The sequence below is a fragment of the Panthera tigris genome, chromosome B4, assembly GCF_018350195.1.
Source record: "Panthera tigris isolate Pti1 chromosome B4, P.tigris_Pti1_mat1.1, whole genome shotgun sequence".
Taxonomy (NCBI): Eukaryota; Metazoa; Chordata; class Mammalia; order Carnivora; family Felidae; genus Panthera; species Panthera tigris.
The window spans coordinates 99,086,928-99,101,932 of NC_056666.1; the positions used below are offsets into that span (position 1 = coordinate 99,086,928).

The 15,005-nt window shown below is 35.7% G+C and overlaps 1 protein-coding gene across 9 annotated transcripts in view; it reads right to left on the reverse strand.

The window, feature by feature from the left end:
• The window catches only part of OSBPL8 (oxysterol binding protein like 8), a 150,865-nt gene that overhangs the window by 102,680 nt on the left and 33,180 nt on the right, over positions 1-15,005 (reverse strand). The gene's annotated exons all lie outside the window — the stretch shown is intronic.

A 15,005-nucleotide genomic window follows, 5' to 3' on the forward strand; every position in this document is an offset into this window, starting at 1 on the left:
ACCATGCTGTCAGTGTAAAGCCTGATGCGGGGCTCAGATCTCACCAAATGCGAGATCATAACCTGAGCCCAAATCAAGAGTCAAGATGCTCAACCAATTGGGCTACCCGTGTGCCCCCAAGCTGAACTCTTATCATATAAAACTACATATATTCAAAAGCCTCTAATAAACTCTCTAATAATTCTTCCTTAAAAGAGCTAATGAAACCAAAATCAACAAGTCAGCAGAATTCTAGTCATTTCTTGAAGTTCTAAAATCATTTTGTTTCTGCAAGTATAAAATAGCTTCACTGAAGTGTAAATGCTGGTGAAAATACTTCTTAACTGGGATTTGGAGGGCTGTCATTTGGTTTCTCTCATATAAACAATACAATTAGCCCAAGCTAAGTGAACTTGCAGTTTATAAACCTTAAGTATACTTCCCCACTATATGTATTACAATGCACCGTAATTATTTATTCTCATGATCTAATTCTCTTCAGGGACAAAGACTGCATTTTACTGATCTGTCTACCCAGTGCTGGTTCATGGTAGACATTTCATAAACATTTGTTGCACTAAACTGTCACTTCAATTACCTATATGAATAAAAAATAATCCAAAACAGATGATACAAAAATTATTTATGTCTATGTGATGCACACTATAATTCATGTTTGAATACTGACACACATATTCTAAAAATTGGCAATATTAAAAACAAAACGATAAGACACCCACTGGAAGCTTCAACTTCAAAAATATTTTACTGGGGAGCCAGGGTGGCCCAGTCAGTTAAGTGTCCAACTTCGGATCAGGTAATGATCTCACGGTTCATGGGTTTGAGCCTGCATCAGGCTCTGTGCTGACAGCTCAGAGCACACAGCCTGCTTTGGATTCTGTGTCTCCCTCTCTCTCTCTGACCCTCCCCTGCTCATGCTCTGTCTGTTCTGTCTCTCTCTCTCTCTCAAAAATAAGTAAATATAAAATTTTTTTTAAACTTTACCAATTTTTTCATCTTATCCATTCCATTCTAAGGATTCCTTTATTACTAGACATTATATTAGGCACTTAAAATGCATCAATGAAGGAGTTCCCCTCTACTTGGTAGATGGGATACTGCCTGATTCATAAATCATTTAATAAAGCCAATTAGATCTATAAAATAAAATTAAAATAGAGATGCCCAGGTGGCTTAGTCAGTTGAGCATCTGACTTCAGCTCAGGTCATGATCTCACAGTTCGTGAGTTCAAATCCCACATCAAGTTTTGCACTTATACTGCAGAGCCTGCTTTGGATTCTCTGTCTCCCTCTCTCTCTCTGCCCCTCCCCTACTCTCTCTCTCAAACATATATATTTTTAAAAATTATGTAAAATAAAAATACATCAATAAACAAAACAAAGCCCTACTCTCATGGAGCTTATATACTAGGAGACAAAACAATAAATACAATAAATTAGAAGTTATATGTTAGAAAGTGATGCTATGAGGACAGGCTTGGTGGCTCAGTCAGCCAAGCATGAACTCTTGATTTTGGCTCAGGTCATGATCTCACGATTGTGAGATCAAGCCCTGCATCAGGCTCCAAGCTGGGTGTGGAGTCTGCCTGGGATTCGTATTCTCTCTTTCTCTCTCTCTCTCTCTCTCTCCTTCTGCCCCTGCCCTTCTCTGGCGCTCAATCTCTCTCTCTCTCTCTCTCTCTCTCTCACACACACACACACACACACACACACACACACACACACAAAGCACACACATGCGCGCGCGCGCTCTCTCCCTCTCTCCCTCAAAAAAAAAAAAAAAAAAAAAAAAAAAGGTGATACTAGGAGAAAAAAATAAAGCAGGCTAAGAAAAACCAGGGAGGAAAGGGTTACAATTTTAAGTCAGATATTTATGGAAGGTCTCATTGAAAAGATGACATTTGACCGAAGATTTGAAGTAGGGAGGAAAATAGCCACGTAGATATCTGAAAAAGAGTTTTCAGGTCAGAGGAAATAGCCAGTGTAAATGTTGTAAGTGACTAACTTGTAAGTCTGAGGAAAAGCAAGAAAACCATGTGGCTAGAACAATGTGAGCAAAGGGAATAAAGAGCAGCAAGAGATATGATCACAGAGGTAAGGCCTGAAGGACTGAAAAGATGGCCATCAGACAAGAAGAAGACAGATGGGAGAGTAAGGTTTTTTTTCTTTGGGGGAATTTGGGAGGGGGTAAACAGGTGTTTGGTTTGGGGCATGTTAAGTTTGAGAGGTCTATTTGATATTCAAGTGGGTATGTTGAGCAAGCAGTTGGAAAAAATATAGCACCGTGAAGATTCAGATAGCAAAATGAGGGGCAAAGTTTTTGAACACGTTTAGTTTTTAAAGACATGAATGTATTCTTGATATCAGGTATGTGATAAATGTTTGTTAGCCTGTGAATAGCATATAGATACTATACTTCTCAAATGACTTTTTTTTTTTTTTTAATTTTTTTTTTTTCAACGTTTTTAATTTATTTTTGGGACAGAGAGAGACAGAGCATGAACGGGGGAGGGGCAGAGAGAGAGGGAGACACAGAATCGGAAACAGGCTGCAGGCTCCGAGCCATCAGCCCAGAGCCTGATGCGGGGCTCGAACTCACGGACCGCGAGATCGTGACCTGGCTGAAGTCGGACGCTTAACCGACTGCGCCACCCAGGCGCCCCTCAAATGACTTTTTTAAACCAGTATTTGGTTTTGCAGTAAGTTTATAATGAGGAGATTTGATTCCATGAGGAGTATTTTATACTTTAGCAATAGGCAGCTCTCGAAAGCTTTATGAAAACAAAACAGTAACAAAACCATACATGACAAGGAATATGTAAAACAGAAGTCACAAAATGTAAGGCAACTGGCTGTGGTTTTGGTTCTTCTTTCCAAACCAGTATTTCAAAATGTATACATAACAATGGAGTTTTAAGACTAGTCCTAACACTATGGAAAATGTGGCAACACTGAGGAATGACTGATTACAGCTGAGCAGCAGCCAACTACTCGACACAGGTAAACGTTCTCCAGTTTGCACCCACCTCTCACACAATATTTGCATCTGTACTTTTCATTGCTTCCCTCATTTTTTGCTACCTGCCTAGGTTCTGTAAGTGCTTGAGTTCTGACCACTCATTTAAGGTAACTTGTACAGAATCTTTGCTAAAACAAAGAAACACATTCAATAACATACACAACTGCTTTCAGTAGAGCAATTTTGTAAGCTCCCATTTTGGATTTCTTCTATCAGCCACCATCCTTTCTGTGACTAAGTGTTCTACCTATGCTTTCTGAGCTATCCCTTCTAGTACCTAATGATAGTAAAAGCCTTACTTATATATCAAGAACTTGTCCTGTCAGTCCTTCTGCTTGTCCCTAATGCTCAAACCCCACTGATTGTTAAAAAGGCCTTTCTCAGTCCTACCTCCCTAAAAGCTACCCTCCTCTATTTTACCTCCATTGGAAAGTTTCTTAAATATTCATGCTTCATTTCCTCTATTTCGTTCCCCTGACTTCATGCCTACATGTATTATGTTGGTTCTACACCTAGGTTAATCTGAAGCACAGATGTATGTGCATATATGTGTGTGTTGTACGTATAGCTTTTGATAATTTTAATTAATGTTTTCTTGACTTTATCCCAATTTATGATTAAAACAAATACTATGCCTTCCTTGACCATCACTGCCTGGAAATATGGATTTCCTGCCAATATAATTTTCACTTAACTGTACCTTCCCATGCTATATTAAACAAAAGGGCAACGATGGACATCCTTGTCTTATTGCTGATCTTAGGGGGAAAGCTTTCAGCTTTTCACCACCAAACAAGATGTTAGCTGTGGGCTTGTCATATATGGCCTTTATTATACTGAGGTACATTCCCTCTATATCTGCATGTTGAGATTAAACGGATGCTGAACTTTGTCAAACACTTTTTCTGCATCTATGGAAATGACCATATGATTTGTATACTGGAGTTTATTAATATGGTGTATCACAGTGACTGATTTGTAGATGTTAAACCATTCTTGCAGCCCTAGAATAAACCCACTTGATGATAGTGTATGATCCTTGTGATGTATTATTTCAGTTTGCTAATATTTTTTTGAGGATTTTTGCATCTATGTTCATCAGGGATATTGGCCTGTAATTTTTTCTTGTGGCATCTTTGTCTGGTTTTGGTATCAGGGCAATGCTGGCCATATAAAATGAATTTGGGGAAGAGTCCTCTCCTATACTTTGGAAGAGTTTGAGAAGGATTGATATTAACTCTTCTTTGAATGTTTGGTAGAATATACAAGTGAAGCCATCTGATCTTGGACTTTTGTTGGTAGGAAGTTTTTAAATCACTAATTTGATCTCTTTACTAGCAACTGATCTGTTCAGATATTCTATTTCATGAGGATTTAGTCTTGGTAGCTTGTATATTTTTAGAAATGTATTCATTTTTTTTTCTAGATCGTCCAATTTGTTGGCATATAATTATAATTGTTCCTGGTAGTCTCTCACAATCCTTTGTATTTCTGTGGTGTCAGTTGTAATTTCTCCTCTTTCATTTCTAATTTTATTTGAGTCCTTTTTTTTCTTAGTAAGTTTAGCTAAAGGCTTGCCAATTTTGTTGATCTTTTCAAAGATGCAGCTCTTAGTTTCAATGATCTTTTCTACTGTCTTTTTAGTCTCCATTTCATTATTTCTGCCCTAATCTGTTAGTTCCTTCCTTCTACTAGTTTTGGGCTTACTTTGTTCTTTTTCTGTTTCCGTAAGTGTAAAGTTAGGTTGTTTATATGAAATTTTTTCTTATTTCTTCAGTGAGGCGTTTATCACTATGAACTTCTCTCTTGGAATGACTTGCTGCATCCCACTAATTTTGGTATATTTCTATTTTTGTTTCTCTTAGGTATTTTTTAATTTAAAATTTTTTTTTAATATTTATTTATTTGAGAGAGAGAGAGAGAGAGAGAGAGAGAGAGAGAAAGTTCAAGTGGGGGAGGGGCAGAGAGAGAGAGGGAGACACAGAATCCGAAGCAGGCTCCAGGCTCCCAGCTGTCAGCATAGAGCCTCACATGGGGCTCGAACTCATGAACCATGAGATCATGACCTGAGCCAAAGTTGGACGCTCAACCAACTGAGCCACCCAGGCGCCCCTTGAGGTATTTTTTTAAATTTCTCCTTGACTCAAATGGTCAGTCAGTAGCATGTTGTTTAATCTCCACATATTTGTAAATTTTCCAGTTTTCTTCATGTAAATAATTTCTGGTTTCTAACCACTGTGGTAAAAATAATGCTTGATATGATTTCAATACTCTTAAATTGATTAAGACTTGTTTTATAGCCTAACATATGATTGATTTTGGAGAATGTTCCATGCGTACTTGAGAAGAATGTGCATTCTGTTGCTTTTGGATGGAATGTTCTATATGTCTACTAATTCCATCTGGTCTAAAATGTTTAAGGGCAATGTTTTCCTATTGATTTTCTGTCTGGATCATCCATCCATTGATATTGGAGTATTAAAGTCCCTTATTATCGTATTGCTGTCTACTTCTCTTTAGGTCTTGTTAATAGTTGCCTTTTACATACTTAAGTGCTCTCATGTTGGTGTATAAATATTCATAAATGTTACATCCTCCTGTTGGATTGATCCCTTTATTATATAATACTCATCTTTGTCTTATTACACTTTTTGTTTTAAAGTCTATTTTGTCTGATATAAGTATAGCTACTCCAGTTTTTAGTTTCCATTTGCATGGAATACCTTTTTCCATCCCTTCCCTTTCAGACTCTGTGCGTCCTAACATCTAAAGTGAGTCTCTTACGGAAGCATGCAGATCGGTCTTGTATTTTGTTCTTTTTTTTTTTTTTTTTTTTTTTAAATCTATTCAGCCACTCTCCAATCTTTGGAGAATTTAATCCAATTACATTTAAAATAATCACTTTTTTAATTTTTAAAAAATAATTACTACCATTTTGTTAATGGTTTTCTGACTATTTTCATAATTCCTCTCTGTTCCTCTCTTCTCTTACTCTTCCTTTGTGGTTTGGTAACTTTGTTTTAATGGTGTGCTTATATTCTTTTCATTTGTTGTGCATTTACTATCATTTTTTGCTTTGTGGTTATCATGAGGCTTACATATAACAACTTCTAACTACAGCAGTCTATTTTAAGTTGATAAGTTTGATCCAATTGTAAAGCTTAACATTTTTATACTCTTCCACAACCCTACCCCCCAAATTTAAAATTTAAAACCATGAGACTGGATGATATCTCCTGGGAATCTGTGCAGACAGAAAAAAGGACCAAGGTCAGATCTCTGAGGTACTTCAATATTAAAGGATCAATATTTATAGAATGAATCCCATTTTAATTTGCAGAACTACTCATATAGTTTATGTAAAGACTGAATTAACTAATATAAAAGGCAAAGAAGATACACACACACACACACACACACACACACACACACACACACACACAGTAAAAGTCAAATCATAACATGACTTTTTAAAAAGTGGGGGGGGGGGGGCACCTGAGTGGCTCCGTTAGTTAAGCGTCCGACTTTGGCACAGGTCATGATCTGGCCGTTCAGAGTTTGAGCCCTGTGTTGGGCTCTGTGTTGACAGCTCAGAGCCTAGCCTGTTTCAGATTCTGTGTCTCCCTCTTTCTCTCTCTGCCCCTCCTCCATTCACTCTGTCTCTCTCTTTCTCTAAAATAAGAATAAACATTAAAAAAAAAATCTAAGGAATTAGGAAGCAGGAAAAGAAAGATAAAATTAAGGATAAGTGCCCTAAATTCCTTACCTTTGATAACAAGAAGTTGAGATAAGAGACACTGCTAATAAGTCAAGAAACAAGTTTTTAGTATTTTCTTTCAAGCCAAAGATCACAACTAAAAGTATAAAACAAAAATCCTAGAGGAAAGGTTGACTGACTAGTGGCCTAAAGTATAAGCACAATAATTTTCCCATCGTTCAGAGGTGAAAGTCAAAAGATGTTTAAGTGATAATAAGTCTAAGAATTACAAAGTTTAGTTTTTTAAGTTAAAATGGTAATTAAACACAAATTTAATGGCAGGAGGCCCTAGGGAATAGGTTGAGAAGAAAGGCAATCTCTCCTGACACTTAAAAAAATTTTTCAACACTGTATGTTACTACTATAATCAAAAAGAAAGTCTAATAATTTTTTTTGCAGAAGAGTACAATATATCAAAATCCTGAAGGCTCCTTTCTCCAAATTGCCAGGCTAGAGCTAGGACTGCATCCAAATTTAAACATAATTACTAGCTAAATTCAAAGTTTAAAGAAGACTTTGTTCTCTCTTTTGTTCTTTTTGTTATCAGTACTTTAGATGTTGTTTGGAAACCTGGTGCCTCGTTGTCTACACTTAAACTAAAAAAGTTCCTAGAAAAGGTAATTTTTATAATAATTCTTCTCTATTTTGGGCTTAAATTGCTATTTCAGTCACAGAAAAAAGGAATGATCAGCCACTAAGCAAAGCTAACATCTTTAACACATGTCATTTAATAGTAACAACCTTCTGATGCTATAATGAATGATGGCTGCTTCTGAAGGCATTGACAGGTTGTGTACGACTGGTACGATCTCATAGGATGCCCCAAGGTTTTTGTTTTGTTAAAAATGTAGCAAAAACAAAAATTCTCAAAAGCAAGAATGCTTATCAATGAACACACCATACTTCCAAAGAATAACACACCGAAAAGTAGGATTGGATTCAAGAATTTTAATTTCACTCACTGCCAATTTGGCAATAATAGGTTGCAAATAAAAACAATTTGGTTTGGGGTGCCTGGGTACCTCCATCAGTTAAGCCTCTGGCTCTGGATTTCGGCTCAGGTCATGATCTCAGCGTTCCTGAGATGGAGCTCAGTGTTGGGCTTTGTGCTGACAGCGTGGAGCCTGTCTGGGATTCCCTGTCTCTCTCCGCCCCTCCCCTGTTCTCACTCTTTCAAAAAACAAAACAAAACAGAAAAACATTTTGGTTTAGTTAGTCTGAACTAATCTACAGTATTTACACTAAGTCAAATCCTTAAGGTAAGCCTAATATGAGAAATTCATTACATAAATGTGATAGTTCCCAAAAAGCACGCCAGCACCAACATCCTATTCATAAGTACTTTGACAAGGATGCCTGGCTGGCTCAATCAGAAGAGCATGAGACTCTTGACCTGCGGGTTGTGAGTCCAAGCTCCACATGGGGAATAGAAATTACTTAAATAAAACTTAAAAAAAAAAAGCACTTTGACAAAAAATAAAAATCATGTAAGTGAATTGCTCAATTAGAGCAGTCTGATATATCCAAATGGCTTTCATCTAAATTATTGCAAGATAATGTAATATATACATTTCTTACAGTGTAATAATATTTTAGCACCTATGAATTATGTTAAAATTCCTTCCCCTCTAAACGTAACAAGAACAACAATGATGATGATGAAATACACAATATATAGAGTTCAGCCAAAACAATACCATTAGCAATTTGCCCAGAGGAAAACCAACAGCGTTGGACTAAGTTCAATGAAAAACAGAAAATCACTACTACCAAATTTCTAGCAAGTTACAAACCAAATTCTATTTCCCAATTTCTCTAGACCAACCATTAATATACCAACCATTAATATAATTCATAAAACTTATGGCTTATAAGCCTTTACTTATGTTGCTTCATGATCAATTATATGCCCTTTGTAGGGCTCAAAATACATTCATCAAATATTTATTTACTTCTTGTCACGTAGAGACACTATTCTGGATTCTGGACATATATAGAACAATAATCATCATTCCTGTCCTAGCTGAAAGAAAGCAAAATAAACTGACTAGTACGCTACAACATAATGAGCGTATGACAAAGCTACATGCATGATGTTACCTATAGAAACACATAAGGATATTAAACTCAGACTTTTGGAGGCAGTAGAGTAAGAATACAAAAAGCAAAAACAAAACAAAACACTTTGCAAAGCCTTTTTATATTAAATAAAACAAATTAACTACCAGAAATAGAATACATAAATAATCCTAACTAGAATTAATTAATGCAAAATCTTTTATAAATCTTATAATCTAATGGCTTTTTTAATTTATGCAGACTATTTTGAACTTAAGTTTTCATTTTTTTTTTTGAGATTCATCTATTTGGCTTTGGACTTAGTGACAAACAAAACTAGTTTACATCATCTCCCAATCTATACTTAATTCTACAAAAACAAACAAAAAAGAACTGAAGTAATCTCAAATAAATTACTATACAGTTTACAATCCGCCTAAAAAAAATACATGTGGGAAAGGAATATATCAGAAATGTAACTGCCTAGTTTAAAAATAAATAAACTTTGGTTACAGCAAGACTCTATCACATATAAATCCCTGGACATTTTGCACAGTTGGATACAGGGAAGAACGTATGGATAGAGCTCAATACTTCCTTAAAAGTATCAAGCCAACCTGCAGAAAACTGCGTAAGATACCTTTTACTATACATTCATACTTCCCTTTTAAAACTTCAAGAAAAAAACTATTCTGAAGTGAAATATCTAGTTTTATAGGTTTTAAAGGAAATAGCAAAATAGTACCCAGTAGCAACCAGACCCACCACCCAGTCTGTGATCTCCAGTATTTCTCATTAAAAGACACCAGGGCTTCCTGGAGAAATGGCATATTCTAGGTCTAAGACAACAAATGCACAAGGTGAGCCTAGAGTATCTTACATTCCAGTATCTTGCATATCCAAGCAAGAATGCTATGAAAGTCTACCAGAGTTATATAGTGAAGACTCAGGAGCCACCTCAAAAGGGCTCCCAATAGCCAAAGACAGGACCACTTTGCAGAGAAAACTTATACCTACATAAGACAGTATGAAAGTCAAGGGGCTAATTATCCGATTCATATAGGGTTCAAAAACAAGACAAACTAATGGCATAGAAATCTAGATAATGGTTTATCTTTGAAGAAGCTGTATGGGATAAAGATAAGGATGGGACAAGGAGGTTTCTGAGTGCTATCAATGTTCCATTTCTACGCTCTCTAGAATATGCTTCTGGAAATAATTATAATTTTAAAAATTTAGGTCTTAAAAACATTTTACGCTGATTAATAGATAAAATTCTAATGATAAAGCTAAGTTATTAGTGTTTTATCAAATACTATGACAAATATTAAATATAAGTATTATCTACTTGTTGATGTATTCATTTATATTCTTCTATCATCTGGTACTTAAACTGTTTTCTAGTTTGTTTGTTTTTAATTTTAGAGGGAAAGAGCATGCAAGCAAGGCAGAGGGGCAGAGGGAGAGAGAGAATCTCAAGCAGGCTCCACAGTCAGCACAGAGCCCAACAGGGGGCTCAATCCCACTACCCTGGGATCATGACCTGAGCTGAAATCAAGAGTTGGACACTTAACCCACTGAGCCACCCGTGCACCCCGAAACTTGAACTGTTTTAAGAATGGTAAATGATATCTAATTGTATATATATATAGCACAAAAAGGTTATTTTTTTCTGAAGCAGATGAATATGGTAAATTTCAAATATTTGGCTTCAAGAACCTAAAAAATCAAAATGACATACAAGGAGCTTGCTTATAAGTTTAATAAAGACCACTAACAAAAAATATCTAATTGTATATATATATATAGCACAAAAAGGTTATTTTTTTCTGAAGCAGATGAATATGGTAAATTTCAAATATTTGGTTTCAAGAACCTAAAAAATCAAAATGACATACAAGGAGCTTGCTTATAAGTTTAATAAAGACCACTAACAAAAAAGTATCAGTTTCCCCTATTACTTACCTTCCACATACTGTTCTATAAAACATCTCCGAGACAACAACTCAAAACAAAAGGCTACAAGACCCAAAATATGGGTAATTTCATCATTTTGAAAAGCTTTGTGATAAACTACTTGGCATTAACAGATACTATAAATGTTTTCAAATGAATTAATGCACTTGAAAAATACATACTAATATCACACTAATTTTAAAAAAAGAACAGACAAGACCAAATGGATTCCACTTCTTCTCTATTACAGAGGTATTTCCTTCTCTTTGCACTCAAAGTGCTTCTAGTACATCTGCCTTCTTCATTTAGATCCAAAGCCCCATAAAGACAGTTTATACAGAGCACATGGTAAGTGCCAAGCATTATACTACCCCCAGGAGAGCCAAAGTACACAAAATACACATGGTCCATGACCTCAAGGACTTTACATGAGGTTATGGAAAATTTCTCATAGAAAATGTTTTAAGTTGGGACCTAAAGCATTAGTGGCAGTTAGCAAAGTAAAGAATGGCAAGCAACACATTCTCACCAGAGAATATGCACAAGCCCTTAGGCAGGAGGCCACTCACATATTCTCCCATACTTCCAGTAATACAGTGCATAGTAAATATCTCACATTATTGATAATAATCTGATAGAGGAGCGGTGTGAGAAGATGGAAGGGGGCAACGTGTATTCTGAATTTGATAACTGACATTTAAACATGCTATTTAGTTAGACGTTTTAAGAAATGACAATCAACTATTGGTTTGGGTCCATTCAGTAGCTATTTCTATTCGCCACAAGGTAATGTGGAAGAGAAGCAATTAGAGTGGGTAAAATTTTGATGTTTTTCCTTCTCCAGAACAAGAAAGTTGTCAAAAAAATAATGTGTGAGGCAAAAAGAGCTACATATTTCTTTCCATCACCTTATTCACTTGCCATCTTCTTCCTAAAAGCATTTCTTGTACTTTCAGAATCCAACAACAAGGTCCAAATCTCTCTTACACCTACTAAATCAGCACTTAAAATAGTGTGAATAACATCCTTAACTGTTTATAATACACACCTTGGGTTTTCACAGCGGCCAAATTCAATGCCTAATTATGCAAACATGCTGTGACTGTAAAGGAGTGTAAACAACAAGGCTAATGCTTCTGCCTACCAAAATGAGTTATTAAAAGTGGTGTGTGGCAGGGGGCATGTGGGTGGATCAGTTGGTTAAGTATCCAACTGTTGACTGTGGCTCAGGTCATGATCTCATGGTTGTGAGATCAAGCCCTCTGGCAGGGGAAAAGAGCCTACTAAGATTCTCTCTCTTCCTCTCCTTCTGCTGGTCTCCCCAGCTCACGTATGCGTGCACTCTCTCTGTCTCTAAATAAATAAATAAAGTGGTGTGGCAAATGTATTGAAACTGGAACCATCTGGTGAGAATGTAAAATGGTACAAATGCTGTCACAAAGAATATAGATGTTCCTCAAAGACATTAAAACTAGAATTACCACATAATCCAGCAATTCCACTTCTGTGTATAAACTCAAAAGAACTCTAAGCAGAGTCTTGAACAGGTACCTGCACACATCCATGTTCACAGCAACATTATTCACAACAGCTAAAATATGTAAGTGTCCACTGAAGAATGGTTAAGCAAAATTGGTATATACAGTGGCCTATTATTCAGACTTAAAAAAGAAGGAAATTCTGGTACATATTACGACATGCATGAACCATGAAGACATTATGCTAAATGAAATAAATCAGTCACAAAAAACCCACAAATACTGTAGGATTCCGCTTATATGAGTAGTCAAAATCATAGAGACAAAGAAGAAGGTAGGATGCCAGGAGCTGAGAGAAGGGGGAATACAGAGTTACTGTTTAATAGTATACAGTTTTCGGTTTTGCAAGATGAGTTGTTCTGGAGATGAATGGTGGTGACGGCTGCACAAGCACTGAACTATCATACACTTAAAATGGTTAAGACCAGGGACCCTGGTTGGCTCAGCCGGTAAAGCATGCAACTCTTGATCTCAGGGTTGTGAGTTCAAGCCCCATTCTGGGCACGGAGACTACTTAAAATACATACATATGTATAAACATATATATAATTTTTTTAAAAAATGGTTAAGACAGCAAATTTTAGATCATGTGTATTTTACCACAATTTTTCTTAATTTGGTGGGAAAAAGCAGTGTGATTCCTTTCTTCCTATTTAGAAATAACTTAATTAGAGATCAGATTCAAGACCTATCAACTTTCCTCAAAGATGACAGGTTTGACTGGTTCTATTTAGAAATAAATCAATTATGGTGGCACTGTGATCCCTTTCCATGATGCACTACTTATTCACACTGAATCATTTAAATCTAATGATCTCTTGTCTCATTTGTGCACAAAAGATCCTCCCCTTCCTATTAACAGGTTAAATCTTAAATCTTTCAAGTAAACTGGACTGTAACTTTGCTGCTTTTTAAGGACTGCTCATAAATTAAGTAGTTCTAGAACTCCTCAAGTTTTAGAAGAGAAAGAAAAGTTCTTAATAAACTAACACCTGAAAAAAAATGTCACAGGGTTAACGTACACTGATAAGGTCCTAAGCCACTATTTGACTTTTGTGAACTTTAAAATGTCTACTTCCGGGGCACCTGGGTGGCTCAGTCAGTTAAGCGTCTGGCTCTTGATTTTGTCTCAGGTCATGAAGTCACGGTTCGTGGATTTATGCCTGGCAGCAGACTCTGTGTTAACAGCATGGAGCCTGCTTGGGATTCTCTCTCTCCCTCTCTCTCTCTCTCTGCCTCTGCCCTGCTTGTATGCACACACACTCACTCACTCTCAAACAAACTTTAAAAAATAAAAGTAAAAAAATAAAATAAAATGTGTACTTTCAAAGTGAAAAAAAATTGGGACCACAACAAAATTAACTGCAGATCAAGTAAGACAAACATTTTAGGTTAAACTATGAGAAGAGGAATGAAAATGGAATATTTACCTAATGCATGAATAACTTATCTTTAAAGGTACATAAGAAATACAGGAAAATGGTTAGATGTTATAACATTTTAAACATTTAAAAATATATAAAAATTATGTAGGAAAAAATACAAAAGGAAAACTGTTAAGTTTAATAATAATGTACAAAAAAATCCCTTCAAGTATATAAAATCTTAAGGCCTCATTCATTTATTTCATATTTTTGAGTACTTACTATGTGCCAACCACTGTTCTAGGAGCTTAAGAATTAGAGTAAAGTGATTATCTTTGGAGGGGGAGTTACTGACAAGATGGGGCATGAGAGAACCTACTGGGGGACTGGAAATGTTTCGTCGCCTGACCTGAGTGGTGGTAACCTGGGTTTACACATATGTAAACATTCACTGAGCTGCACACCTACAATTTGTGCAATTTAGTATATGTAAATTTTACATCAGTTTTTTGTTCAAGTTTATTTATACTGCCTTCTATTTTTGCTAACTGTTCTTATATATACTACTTCAATTTGAATTCAAAGAAGCTTGCAACAAATTCCTGGCATAGCCAGAGTACTACACGTTTCAGCGTGATGACAGATGTTTTAAATAACACAAGAGGAAAAAACAGATGTATATATTAAAAAGAATATTACTATTAATAGACAAATAATTAAAGCATTGGGTTCTATTAACAAATATAGCACACAAAAGTATTAACTGAATTTTTTAAAATGTTTATTTCTCCATCAGCCACATAATTATGCTGCCAGATATGAACTTAACTATTTTTCTATCAGTGTTTCTCAATAGCCATTTGTATACCAACTTCACAATTTCTGCCAGTACTACTACCAGCATACAGTTATTTACTTAACTTTTTTACTTGTCTTTATTTTAAATCTAATTAGCCTTATCTAATAAAATCCATAAATCTATTGATTTGAGTCACAAGTTCCCATTTTCCTAATACACATAATACATAACTATAAAAAGGTAAAATGCTCATCCAGATACCAGTTGAAGTCATCCCACACCACCATACCAAATATAATGACATAATCACTGCAATGCACTGCAAAAGAATATAAGTTGTAAGGTACCATCTCCACTTTAAGGTCCATACTAGAAGTATCTTCGGAGTGATTTATATATAGGGGAAAAAAGAATGTGAGGCATCTTACAATAACCTCAACCAATCAATAAAACTACATTACAGTTTTCTAAGTTTTTTCAAATTCACTTAAAAACTTTTTACCCTACATAAAAA